Source organism: Tamandua tetradactyla, chromosome X (assembly GCF_023851605.1).
Source record: "Tamandua tetradactyla isolate mTamTet1 chromosome X, mTamTet1.pri, whole genome shotgun sequence".
Classification (NCBI taxonomy): domain Eukaryota; kingdom Metazoa; phylum Chordata; class Mammalia; order Pilosa; family Myrmecophagidae; genus Tamandua; species Tamandua tetradactyla.
In genome coordinates this window covers 64,228,763-64,243,583 of record NC_135353.1, presented here as the reverse complement: position 1 = coordinate 64,243,583, position 14,821 = coordinate 64,228,763, and the positions used below count along the sequence as shown (strand labels likewise).

The window sequence follows — 14,821 nt, the reverse complement described above, 5'->3', positions numbered from 1 at the left end:
TCTCTATCAAGCTCCTCACAATTCCTTCAGATTCTTCCCCTTATCCATTTAAAAAGCTGTTCTAACATGTTTGGTATTTGCAAACCACAGCAGCACCCCACTCCTGGTACCAAAATCAGTTCTAGTTTGCTAGGTGTCAGAATGAAATATACCAGAAACAGAATGACTTTTAAAAAGGGGAATTTAATAAGTTACAAATTTACAGTTCTAAGGCTGAGAAAATGTCACAATTAAAACAAAGTCTATAGAAATGTCCAATTTAAGGCATCCAGGGAAAGATACCTTGGTTCAAGAAAGCCAATGACATTCAAAATTTCTCTCTCAGCTGGAAGGGCACATGGTGAACATGGTGGCATCTGCTGGCTTTCTCATGGCTCTACAAAAAGGACTCTCTCCAAAATATTTCCTCTTTTAAAGGATTCCAGTAAGCAACTCCACCTTCAATGGGTGGAAACACATTTCCAAGGAAATCATCTAATCAAAAGTTACCACTCACAATTGGAGGAATCGTATCTCCATGGGAACAATCAAAATGCTCCCACCCAGCAATATTGAATGAAGGTTCAAGGACATGGTTTTTCTGAGGTCCACCACAAATTCAAACCAGTACAACAATGGTACGGTCACCTTTAGAAAATGCTTATAAGAAAACAGCAGCCTAGATTGTGTACTTTTACAGCAGTCCGGTGTCGTGATTATTATTTCTGGATTTTGAAATGCTGTTTTATATACATAACCTGATATTTAGAGATAAGAATGAAGCCGAACATTTTGGGGTTAAAGTAATTCAGAACATAGAGGTAAGGAAGGCAGCATTTATATTTTAGAACCACATATACTCTTTGAGGCCAATGGAAGAAAGGTTTATTTGATCTGGAACTGAAATTTTCTGCAGGGCATAATCTAATCCAACCTATCTGTGTAGCTCATTTGAACAATTGAAACACAGGAAGCACAGAATAAGAATGAGGTCCTTTAGTCCTGTATAGATTATTGCAATGCCTGGAAAAATCCTAAAGTATATTAAGCAGATAATCAAATAGTATTGGCAAAGTCCCCTGAGGGAGGGGAGAAAGACTACAGAACTATCAAACCTTATGATTAGGAAATCCCCTGATACTATGTCAAACTTAAGGGCCACCCAAATCAGTAGGCCATGCCCTCAATCATGAAGCTTACTCATGTGACACTTATGTAGGTAGCAGAGTAGCTTAGACTACCTATAGTCATGCCTAAGTGTTACTTCTGGAGGACCTCTGTTGTTGTTCAGATGTGGCTTCAGTCTCTAAGCCCACCTCTGCAAGTGAAATCATTGCCCTTACCCCTAAACAGAGCATGACATCCAGGGGTGAAAGTCTCCCTGGTAACATGGGAGAGGATGCCCAGGGATGAATCCAGACCTGGCACCATGGGATCAATAATTCCATCCTGACCAAATGGGGGGAAAGAAGTGTAATTAATAAAGTATCAATGGCAGAAAGAGTTCAAATAGACTTGAAAGGTTGCTTTGGAGGTTGCTCTTATGCAAGGTTCAGTTAGACCTTTCTACCTATCATAACCTGCCAACCCCCAACCAGGACCATTCCAGCCAATCCTAAAGAACACTTAGGGCAATATATAAGATTCCACAAGGGTTCCAGGCACTAGAGTAATTTGCCAGAAACCTACAACCTCCAGGTGGTTCCCTGGTCCAGATAAACCCTGAAACGTAGTCCAGCATCTCCAGAACATCAGATAGTTTCATCTCCCTACCCCATATTAGTGACAGACCCTTCCAATATCAAAAATTTAGAATTGCCATAGCCAAAACAACCCCAAAGAGAGGTATGGAAAGATTAAAGGTGATGGTGAAATTATACATAGAAGATAGGACTTTCCAAATGAAAAATGAATGCTGAATCATTAAACTGATATCTTTTTTAGTCTCCAGCATTTTAGAACAGCTACAAAAAACCTAAAATTGTGAAATTGTAACCCACGTCAAAGTCTGAAATATGTTCTACAACTAATTGTGGAGCTGTGTTTGGAAATTTATAGATTTTTGGTATATATGCTATTGTTCACAAAAAGAGAAGGAAAAAAAGATTGATTGTGATGATAAAAAGTATTTAAGACCTCTAGCCTCCTATACTCTGGAGCAGCTAGAAGGAAAAATATGAGAGGATCATATGGTAACCCATGACAAACTCTGGGATCTCTACTGTAACCACTTTTTGAAGAGTGCTTTGAAAACTATTGCTTTTTTATTTCTTTACTTTGTATATATGTTATACTGTACAATAAAAATAAGTTTTAAAAAATGACGTTTTTGGATAGTATTGTCATGGAAATTACTAGGACATAATTAGGTAAAAAAAAAACAGGATACAAAACTGTACACAGAGAATAATTTTTAATGGAAGAAGTATATGAATTCATTAATTCAACAATTATTTATTGAGGATCTACTATGTCCTGGGCATGGTAATAGATTCTTGGGATACAACAGGGGGCCAAACACACAGTCTTTTTCTTCATGGAGGAAAAGAGATAAGAAACATGCTAAAATCCAAAGCATTAAAGGTACCTATTTCTGGTTGGGATTAAGGGTGACTTTAATTTCATATTTTATACCTCTCTATATTTTCCATAATTAATTACTTTCACAATCAGGAAAAAAAGTTATTTAAAACAGCTCCCTTCAAATTGAGGCCAACTGCTATGATTTTGTATATTGCTCTGCCTAATATATACAAATATTTTATATTTAAAAAGCTCAGGAAAATTTGGACCACTGTCATGGTCATCAGTTCACTTGATACTTACAGCAGTCCTGTGGAAATAGGTAAGGCAGGGAATACCATCCCCATTGCATAGATAAGAAAATGGAGACAGAGAAATCAAGTGATTGCCCTGGGGATTAGAGTGAGTTTGGGATAAAATATAGCCCTAAAGCCAGATCTCAGTTCTGTTTTAGCTCTACTGTGTTTTCCTGAAGGTGCTGTGATGGAAAGGAGCCTCACAGAGCTTTGACCTAAATTCTTTTCCAACCATCTCATCCATTCCCAAGACCCTGTTGTTTTTCCTTCTTTTCCCAAGTGTCTGAATTCTAAGGGAATTCCCAAATAAGCAAGAGGAATACCCAAATCATTTTACTTTCTAGCCTCTCAAAATTTTAAATCATAGAATCACTGGAGAGAAAGGACCTTGGAAAGCATTCCAGCTTTCCATTCAATTCTAAAATCTGCCTCTCTGTCTACCAGATACAGGTAGCCTTCTTTCACTTCCCTTCCACCTCTTTTGGGAAGCCTGCTAGGTGGCTGATTGATGGAATAAATGAACTAGGTCTAGTGTCTTCTGGCTGGTAATGGCATCATGTCTGAATATCAAACTTTCCATGGTATTTGTATTTTAACTAGGGAGTCTGAAGACACCAAACACAAAAGAAGTGTGAAATTTTAGGCAGCATCTTGGGCTAACTAGAGAGGTATCCCTGGGCAGGACTGTGTTTTGGCAGCTCTGCTAAAGATTTCACAAAACCTACACAAGCTACCTACTCCTACACCATGTAGGGTTGGCCTCATCTTCAGGGAGCTGGCTATGCAGAAAGGGAAGACTACAGCAGCTGGTCCTTCTGGCCTCTGTTTAGGAGTTATGGGCTCAGCCAGTCTCAGTGCCCACACTCAGGAGGAAGCCTGATGAACAAGGAAAAGAATGAGTTGCTAGTGGGAAGATGTCCAACCCTTCTGAGAGAAAAATAACTCCAATTCCTATTCATTCACCTTCTGATTACAGACCCCACCCCCTTTGGTGTCCTTAGATCAATGGAAAATCTGAGTACTTTGCTGTTAGCTTCTTTGCCTTGGTTCTGGTCTCTATTTGACCCTGCTGGTGCAGCTGCTGACCACCCGCCATTCATTAGCAGTGCTGGCTCCCCAGTTTGCTTCAAGGAAAAATTGAGATTTTTTTGTTCAGGTCCTGCTTCATTGCTTCCATTTCAGCTCGTCCTTCTCCCCAAACCTAAAGCTGTTTCCTGGAACATCATTTTAAGAACCAAAAGCACTGTAAAAGCTCATATTTAGAACAGGCTTACCTGATGCTAGCTGCAGTGTTTGCCTGCCTGACATCATTTTCAATGGCATCAAGAAAGGGTTCCCTGCCCAGATACCTATTCTCCAATTGGTTGTCATGACAATAATAACAGTTAACATTCAAATATGTGCTGGGCACTGTGCTATGCAATTTACATGCTTTTAAATTTAATCCCCCCCAAAAAAGCTTATGTAATAATCACCACTATTATCCTCATTTTATTTCCAGTTCAAGATGATAGACTGAGCACAATTTAAGAGAAGAATTTAAGTCTTCTTCCTTCAGAGACCTCATTAAAACAATAGAGCACAAACTTTAAAATGCATAATTCCCACCAGAAAGGGAAAAGGAGGAGGCCATCAGTGAATGAGAAATTTAAAGAAACTTCTGAAGTAAAAAATCATCTGGAGGAATGTGGAAGCTGATGAAGCAGAGTGGAGCAAACAATCATTTTAAACTGTTGAAGGGGATGCTGCTAAAGATGCAGCCTATCTACCTTGCAAACTCAGAGACTGCAAGTACGACAAATAAAAAGAGTGAAAAGTATGGCTGACAAAAGGGTAATTAATTAAAGGCCTATATAAAGAGCAGTAGCCCCCCAACCCCTACATGGGAACATTGGACACCCAAATATTTACCAGCTACCTTAAAAACAATTGGATTCCTCATTACAGATATTGAACAAACTGTCTAGAAAGAATCAGGGCAACTAGTTGGGCATCGGTACCTCAGAGCTAGGCCTTCTGTGGTCTGGTATTTGGAGGACCCCCACCCCCAATCACTCCAAAAGATTAATGACCAGCTTCCCTCCTGACATCCTTCAGCAAAATCTGCCCATTGGTAAGTCTTCTCATAAACACCCAGCTCCAGTCAGACTCTTTATTGCCTCATTTTAAAAGATGAACAGGAAATGACAGAACACTAGACATTTGAGGAAATCTAGAGCATTAATGAGAAACTGCAAGATAAATAGAAGCAGGGTTAATTCAGGGAACTAAATGTAGATTTAAATAAAACTCCCAGTAATATCCACAGAGAAATCTGGAAATATATCTGTAAAACAAAAATAGAATGTTACAAAAATAGGAAGAATACAACTGAGCTTTTTGCAAAACTTCTGAATGTAAGCTTATTGTTTTGATTTTTGAGCCATATGTAGGCATTATTTGAAAGAAATTGTGTTAAAGATTATGAGCTCTTGGAAATAAATTAATGGTGTAAAGTAAAATGCCATAGAAGGTGTATCATTTTTTCTGTTGCCATATAACAAATTACCACAAGTTTAGCAGCTTAAAACAACACACGTTTATTATCTCAAAGTTTCTGTAGTTCAGAAGCCAGGTGTGGCATAGCTGTGTGTGGTGCTTTGAATCTGTGTGTACTCCAGAAAAAAATGTTCTTAAACCTAACCCATTCCTATTGGTGTGAAACCATCATAAGTAGAACCCTTTTATTAGGTTACTTCAGTCAAGGTGTGTCCTACCTCAATTAGGATGGGCCTTAATCCTATTACATGAGTCCTTTATAGGCAAAATGAAATTCAGACACAGAGAGAGAAAGCCACAGGAAGCAAGAAGCTGAATATCAACAGAACTCAGAAGAAAAGAAAGAGACCAGGAGTCACAGCCATGTGCCTTGCCATGTGACAAGCTAAAAACCAAGGATCACCAGTGGCCAGCCCTAGAGCATCACAGTCTTCAGGGAGAAAGCATCCCCTTGATGAAAACTTGATTAGGACTTTTTCCCAGCCTCACACCCATTTTCATGATATTTTCTTGAGCAGTGAAAGTAAACTAAAACACTGGGTAACTTACTCAATGTCTTACAAGGATGCAGTGAAGATGTTGACCAAGCTGCAGCCCTATCTTGAGCCTGGGATTTTTTTCTAAGTGCATTTAGATTCTTGGTAGAATTCAATTTCTTGAAGTTGTAAGAATGAAGCCCTCAGCATCTAGAGGCAGGGATTCTCTGTATGCAGTTCATGATATGGCTGTTTGCTTTTGCAAGGCCAGCAGGTGAATCTTTATGACTGCTTTTGTCTCTGACTCCCAGACCCCTTTTAAAGGTCTTGCCTGACTAGGTCATGCCAACTCAGGATAATCTCCCTTTTGATTAAAACACAACTAATCTGGGACCTTAATTATATCTGCAAAATCCCTTCATCTTAGCCATAAATCTAACCATGGCAATGACATCCCATCATATTCATAGATCCCACCCATAATCAAGGGAAGAGGATTATATAGAGTATGAACACAAGAGGGCAGGAATCTTTGGGGCCATCTTAGAATTCTGTCAACCACAGAAGGGTTGGAAGATAAGGTTAAGGAAATCTCCCATGAAGAAAAAAGAGATGAAAATAAAGGTGGGGGAAAGCCATAATGAAAAAAAGAAACCAAAAGGTTCAACATCTCATATCCAACTATTAGAAATTCCAAAAAGAAGGAGGGGGAAAAATATCAAAGAAGTAATAGAATAAAACTTCCCAATGCTGATGAAAGACAAGAGTTTTCTGACTGTTAAAGCTAACTGAACATCATGAGGACTTTTTTAAAAGTCACAGTTCCCAGCCATGTGAAGGATATTTATGCTGGAAATGATAAAACACTGATGTAAAAACTAAAATTAACCTAAATAGATGGAGAAATATACCATGTTCATGGATTGGAAGGCTCAACATGATTAAAATACCAATTATCCTCAAATTAATCTATAGATTCAATGCAATTTCTTTCAAAATCCCAGATGGTCTCTTGTAGACATAGACAGGTTCATTCTAAAACTAATATGAAAAGGCAAAGGAATTAGAAAAATCAAAATAGCTTTTATTAAAAAAGAATAAGGGTGGGCCACGGTGGCTCAGCAGTAAGAATGCTTGCCTGCCAAGCCCGAGGACCCGGGTTCGATTCCCGGTGCCTGCCCATGTAAAAAAAAGAATAAAATTGAAGAAACACACTGCATGACTTTAAGATCTTATAAAGATGGGTAATAAAGCCAATGTGGTGTTAGACTAATAGAACAATAGAAAGAAACCTATACAAAGAGACTTTTTTTGACAAAGATGCAAAAGAAAATTAAAGGAGAAAAGATAGCATTTTCAACAAATAATGCTGGAACAATTGGACATCCATGTTTTTTTAAATTAAAAAACAACTTCAACTTAAACCTCATGCCTTTCATAAAAATGAACATAAAATGGTAATTAGATCTAATTGTAAAACTTAAAACTATAAAATTTTAGAAGAAAAGTTAGGAGAACATCTTTGTGACCTTGCCTTAAGCAAAGAGTTCTTAGACAAGGCACCAAAAGTATTACCTATACAGGAAAAAAATAGTGAATTTGGAATTAAGAGTGTGAACATTTTGCTTTGCAAAAAACACTTTTAAGAGAATGAAAAGACAAGCTACAAATAGAAGAAAATACTTGGAAATCATATATCTGACAAAGGACATATATCAGATAAAGAACTCTTATTTGTATAAAGGCTTTTTGAGACAAATCAATTTTTAAAATGGGCAAAAAGTTTGAACAGTCACTTTACAAACAAAGATATATACACATGGCTCATAAGAATACATGAAAAAAATGGTCATTCAATAAATGCAAATTAAAACTACAGTAACATATATCTAAACAGCTACTAGATATTAAAATTTTTAAAAAGTCAATACCAAATTTTGACAAGGGTGTGGAACACCTAGAATGCTCATTAATTGCTGGCAGGATTTCAAAATGGTACAATCAATCTGGAAGGCACTTTGGCAATGTCTTATAAAGTTAAACACATCCCTACCAAATGATCCATCCATGGGTAAACTATCCAAGAGAAATGAAAACTTATGTACACCCAAAAACTGTACACAAGTGTTAGTAGAAACTTTACTCACAATTGCCAAAAATTGGTAACAACACAAATGTCCAGTAAAGGTAAATGAATAAGAAAATTGTGGTATATCCATACCATGGGCTACTACTCAGCAGTAAGAAGAATTGAATACTGATACACATAACAGCATGCATGAATCTCACAAATATTATGATGAGTGAAAGAAATCAGGCACAGAAGTATATATAAAACATAATACCATTATATAAAATCATAATCTATAGTGACAGAAAGCTGATCAGTGGTTTCCTGAGGGAAGGAGATAGTGAATTACAAAGAGACCTGAGGAAACTTCTGATTGTGTGGATGGTTTCAGATGTATATACATATTCAAAATTATGAAAAGATACATTTTAAACATGTGCAGTTTTGTGAGTCATTTATACCTCAATTAAGCTTTTAAAAATACTATTGAAAGTGTGGTTTGAGACATAAAATATAAAAATATATCATTTGCAGTAATTACAAAAAGAAGGGTGAGGGATGGAAGGTATAGGAATAGTATATGTTACTGAAGTTAAATTTATATCAAATCAAATATGATTTTTATAGATTTAGGGTGTTACATTTTTCAATGCAATTTTATTGAGATATATTTACATACCATATAATCATCCTAAGTATGCAATTAATGGTTCACAGTATCATATAGTTGTGCATTCATTATCATCATAGATTTTTGAGCATTTTCATTACTCATCTGCCATACACTGGATAAAGGGAGTGTCAGCCACAAGGTTTTCACAATAACATCGTCACACCATAAAAAATATATAGTTATACAATTATCTCCAAGAATCAAGGCTAGTGGATTACAGTTGAGCAGTTTTAGGCATTTCCCTCTAACTATTCTAAAACACCAAAATCTGAAAACGGATATCTATATAATACATAAGAATAACCTCCAGAATGACCTTTTGACTCTATTTGAAATCTCTCAGCCATTGAAACTTTATTTTGTTTCATTTCTCTTTCATGGCAGGGCATTGAGTTTGCCTGCAGAGTCAGTTTAGAGAAAGGCTACGTCTGAGCAGCAAAAGAGGTTCTCTGGATGTAACTCATAGGCATAATTATAAATAGTCTTAGATTCTCCTTTGCAGGAATAAGTTTCATAAGGGCAAGCTCCAAGATCGAGGGCTTGGTCTATTAAATTGGTAGTTCCCAATGTTTGTGAGAATATCAAGCCTTCTCCAGGTGGGGAAGTTAAATATTTCCACCTTTTTCCCCAGTCTTTCAAGGGAGCTTAGCAAATGCTTTTTTATCTTCTGCCCAGATTACTCTGAAGTATATCAAGTCATCACACTAATCTGTACAAACCAACAAAATCTCACTCCCTATTCAAGGTTACATGTAATTATGGTGTTTGAATAAACTGACCATACAAGTTAAATTAGGCAGTGCATTACAGAAGATATAAATTTTGCATCAAGTCAACATCTCTTACTTTGATCTCACACAGAAGTTGAAGTTTTAAAATAAAGTCAGTATCATCCTTTACCCTTCAGTCTATTTACCTCAGTCTAACCAGATCAGCTTCATTCAGTTCTCTAATTGAAATCTGATCTCTTTTTCAGTTTTTTGTTAACAGTTTCTGTATGGGGAAATACTGAGTTTCATAGCTATATATCTCTAGATCTGAGTCTCAGGCATCACACAGATACCCAAATTTTCAGGGAACAATCAAGTTATACACAAAGAGCTTAGCATCGCAGAATTTAAAATTAACAATTACAAATTAAGAATAGGAATGAATTCTGTAAGATCTTACAATCTAGGAACTTTTATAATAAGCCTTCCCCTGATAAGGGTGTTAAGTTTTAACCCCATGGTACCACAAAGAATATACATGAAAAATACATCCAAAAAGAAGTTGGGAGGGATTTTTAATAGTTAGCATTCTCTAGAGAAACAGAATCAACAGGAAAATCTATAAATATAAAATTTATAAAATTGTCTCATGTAACCATGGGAATGTAGAGTCCAAAATCCACAAGGCAGCCAGTGAAGCTGATGACTACAATGGAGGGTCTGGATGAACTCCACAGGAGAGGCTGACTGGCTGAAGCAGGAAGAGAGAAACTGTCTCCTCTGAATCCTCCTTAAAAGCCTCCCATTGATTGGATTAAACATCACTCGTTGCAGAAGACACTCCCCTTGGCTGATTACAAATGGAATCAGCTGTGGATACAGCCAATGTGATCATGATTTAATTCTATGAAATATCCTTATAGCAACAGACAGGCCAGCACTTGCTAACCAGAAAAACAGGTACCACAACCCAGCCAAGTTGACACATGAACCTGACCATGACAGGATTCAAAATGATACAATTTAAAAATCCAAAAAATATGAAAGTAAGCATTATTGGAAGAATCAAGGAAGAAAATAAGGTATAAAACATGGCAAAAGCAAAATAGAAAATAGCAGATTAAAATGTGTTCTATAACTACTTGTTAAAATGTACTTGGAAACTTATTGCTTTTGTGTATATATGTTATATTTCACAATAAAAGACTCTTAAACAAAAAGAAAAATGGCAGAAGCAGCTCCTGCATTCTCAGTAGTTACCTTAAATGTAAATGAATTAAACTCTTTAGTCAAAAAGCAGAGATTGCAGAATGGATGAAAAAGCATGACACAACTATATGTGGTTTACAAGAGACTCACTTTAAAATCAAAGACATAAGTAAGTTGAAAATTAAAGGATGAAAATATATATATCCTGCAAATAGTAACCAAAAGAGGGATGAGCTAGTTATAGTAGGAACAGAAAAATAATAGACTTTAAGGGAAAAAACTGTTATGAGAGACAAAGAAGGTCATTGTATATTGATAAAAGGTCAATACAGCAATAAGATATAACAGTTATAAATATATATATGCAGCTAACAGCAGAGTTCCAATATATATGAAGCAAATATTGGCAGATTTGAAGGGAGAAATAGATGGTCCTACAAAATAGTAGGAGACTTTGATGTACTATTTTCACTTATGTATAAAGCATCTAGACAGAATATCAATAAGGAAACACAAGACTTGAACAATACTCTAAACCCAGTAACATAAAAGACATATTTAGAACATTTCATCCTACAGCAGAATACACATTCTTTTCTAGTGTACATGGATCATTCTCCAATACAGACCATAGTTTAGATCACCAAGAAAGTCTCAAAAAGTTAAAAATATTGAAATAATACAATGTATATATTCTGACCACAACAGAATGAAGCTATACATCAATTGCAAAGAGAGAAATGAAAAATTCACAAACGTATTCTTAAACAACCAGTGGGTCAAGAAGAAATCACAAGAGATATTAGGAAATACCTTGAGGAGAATGAAAACAGATCATACCAAAACTTACGGGATGCAGCAGAGACAGTGCAGAGGGGGAAATTTTATAGCTCTTAATGCCTCCATTTAAAAAGAAGAAAGGAGAATTGCAGGCATATGATGAAGTAGGGAGCTCCAGGACTCAGTCCTTCCACAAAACAACTATTAAGCAGGTAGGAACTGCCTAAAACAACCATTCTGAAACGTTGAAGTCCAAAACAGCACTATAGAGTACCCAGGGAAGAGCAGGATGAAGAAGCTGATAAATTACGGTAAAACAATAAATTTCTCTCTCTATGAGGCAGCTACCATTGCCCATCTGCCAAACTCGCTACAGGCTGCCATGGTATCCATCCTCTGGCTAGCATGCTCGTGAAAGACAGGGACACAAAATGCCTCTTAGCCAATACCAGGGGTGGACATAGCCAAACAATGATCACAGCTTTTGATTAGCAAATTTGGATGGCTAGAGGCCCAGCACTGTGGGCAGCCATTGTTTCAACAATCCCCCCTCCCCCAGTCAAAAGCAGTGGCAGCCACTGTTTCACCCCATCCCAGAGAGGGATTGTATCAGTGGAGATGTTAGGATGCTGAACTTCTTCAGGACTGTAGGGGACAGTTAGCTGAAAGGCTGCATTTGTTGGGCAGGCTAGGAAAGCTCAGATTTGGGAACCTGTCAGAGAAGCTCTTGGTACCCTTTCAGAACCCCATCCCTAGGGCACTTTATAGCCATTACACACCTCCTTCGTGGATCCCAGGTCCTTTTTTGACTAGGAAAGATTGACTTGTGAAAGTTCTCTCTGTCCTGCCACTCCTCCCAGAATTTGCCCTCTAGGCAAAAGCAGCTTGAGACAACAAAACAAGTGTAAGAAACCCTAGAGGCAGATAATCTCGGGCAAAGGCCTACTGGCTTCAGTCACCTGGGAGAAGAAGTTTGTCTCCTGGGAAATACAAGGGACAAACTCCTGTAAATAGGGGAACTCCAAAACAACCAACAAGCAAAAACCCAGAACAAGACAAGGCTCAGAAAGACAGAAAATCCTGCCCAGTGCATTTGCCTCGGACAGACATTCCTGATAAGAGGGCTGAAGCTCAAGAAAAACTCTGTCTTATTACCTGGTGGTTACAAAATCAAGAAACAGACATCTCAGGGACTAAGTTCCAGAGTTAACATATTAAAATATTCACTGTGCAATGAAAGAGTACAGACAAAGAAACAGAAAATGATGGACCATCCAAAAGAAGAGGATAAGAATCCAGAAAACATCAATGTACATACTGAAAAAAGCCTTTAAAAATTTATCTTAAAAATTATCAAGGAGGTGAAAAAAAGTACAGAGAAAGAACTAAATGATATCAGGAAAGCAATGAATGAGAAATATGAGAATTTTAATAAAAAATAGTAATGTTTTAAAGGAATCAAAAAGAACTACTAGAGTGGAAGATAATAACTGAAATGAAAAATTCCCAACAAATCTCAACAGCATATTGGAGCTGACAGAAGAAATAATAAGTGAACTCAAGCACAAACACTTGAAATGTGTTTGTGGAGTAGAAAGAAATGTGTTTGTGGGGTAAAAAGAAAAATTACTAAAAGCAAAAATAGCCTAAGACACCTCTGGAGCACCATCAAGCATATGAATATATGTATTATGGGAGTCCCAGAAGGTGAAGAAAGAGAGAAAGGGGCAAAAGAAATATTCAAAGAAAAATGACAGGGAACTTTTCAAACTTAGCAAAAGACATGAATATGCACATTCAAGAAACCCAGTTACATATCAAACAATAAACATGAAAAAACAGTAAATAGAAGTGCAGTTAGGTAGCAAAAAAATAAAAATGAAGAAAAATACACCCCATCATATATTGGTGACACTATCAAATGCAAAGGACAAAGACAGAGTTCTGAAAAGGTGTAAAAGAAAAGTACATATTATGTACAAGTTAGTCTCAATTAGATTGAGTGCCAATTTCTCATCAGAAATTATGAAGGCAAGAAAGCGGTGGGTTAAAACTACTTAAAGTGCTGAAAGAAAAGAACTGCCAGCCAAGAAATGTATATCCAGGGAGACTTTCCTTTGAAACTGAGGGAGAAATAAAGACATTCTCAGATAAACAAAACCTGAGGGAGTTCATCACCCTAGACCTGTCCTACAAGCAATACCAAAAGGAGTTCTTCACACTGAAGGGAAAGAACATTAGACAGTGGTTCAGTGGCATAAAGAAATAAAGACTTATGTAACGGTAACCTTTTGGGGTAATTATAAATGCCAGTATTATTGTAGCATATTGTTTGGTATGCAACTGCACTTCTTACTTCTTACAGGTGCTAAAATGCAAATGCATAAAAAGTAATGATAAATCTATGGTTTTGGACATAAAACATGAAAAGACATAAGTGATAACAAGTACAAAAAAAGGAGGGGTTTAGGAAAAGTATATGCACATGCCTGGAAGTTAAATTGGTATCAAACCAAGTATGATTGTTATATATTTAGGATTTTAAATTTTGACCCCATGGTAACTACAAGAAAAACAATGACAATTATATGCAAATAGAAATGAGAAGACATTTAATATGATACAATACAAAAAAAGCAACTATAAATAAAAGTAGGCATTAATGGAAGTGAGGGATAAAAAAGATATAAGATTTACAAAAAGGCTAAACAGCAAAATGATGTAAGAAAGTCCTGTATTATCAAAGAGATTTGAAATATAAATGGATTAAACTCTCCCATCAAAAGTCAGAGATTGGCAACATGGATATTAAAAGCATGATCCAACTATATGCAGTCTGCAAGAGACTCACCTTAAACTACAAAATACAAGTAGGTTGAAATTGAAATGATGGAAAATATATATACGATGTAAGTAGTAACCAAAAGAGAGCTGGGGTAGTTGTGCCAATATCAGATAAAATAAAACTTAAGTATACAACTATTATGAGGGACAAATACAGTAATTATTTACTATAAAGGAACCAATTAAACAAATATATGTTCTTAACAGCAAAGCCCCAAAGTATATGAGGCAAATATACACAGATTTGAAGGAAGACATTATGGCTCTATATTAATAATTAATGCACCCTTTTAATGATAGATAGAACATCTAGTGAGAAGACCAATAAGGAAATGCAAGATGTGAATGATAGTCTAAACCTATTAGACCTAACAGACACATATAGAACACGTCACCCAACAAAAACAGAATATATATATTCTTCCCCAGTGCATGTGGATCATTCTCCAGGATCAACCATTTTTTAGGTCAAAAAATTTCTCAATAAATTTGAAAATATTGAAATTGTAAAACACACATACTCTGACCACAACAAAATGAAGCAATAAATCAATAACAGAAGGAGAAAGGAAATACCACAAATATCTGGAAATTAAACCACATATTCTTAAACAACCAATGAGTTAAAGAGGAAATCAGAAGCAAAATTAGGAAATATCTTGAGGTGAATGAAACTGAAATTACAACATACCAAAACTTATGGGTTGCAGCAAAGAAAGTGC

At 36.3% G+C, this 14,821-nt stretch overlaps 1 long non-coding RNA gene across 1 annotated transcript in view; it reads left to right on the top strand.

Moving 5' to 3' along the window:
• LOC143670317 (uncharacterized) overlaps window positions 1-4,600 on the top strand; it is an 84,814-nt gene extending 80,214 nt beyond the window's left edge. The window contains exon 3 of the long non-coding RNA XR_013169324.1: window positions 4,300-4,600. This is a non-coding gene — a long non-coding RNA (uncharacterized LOC143670317). The remainder of the gene's footprint in view (window positions 1-4,299) is intronic.
• Window positions 4,601-14,821: the final 10,221 nt, after the last annotated feature.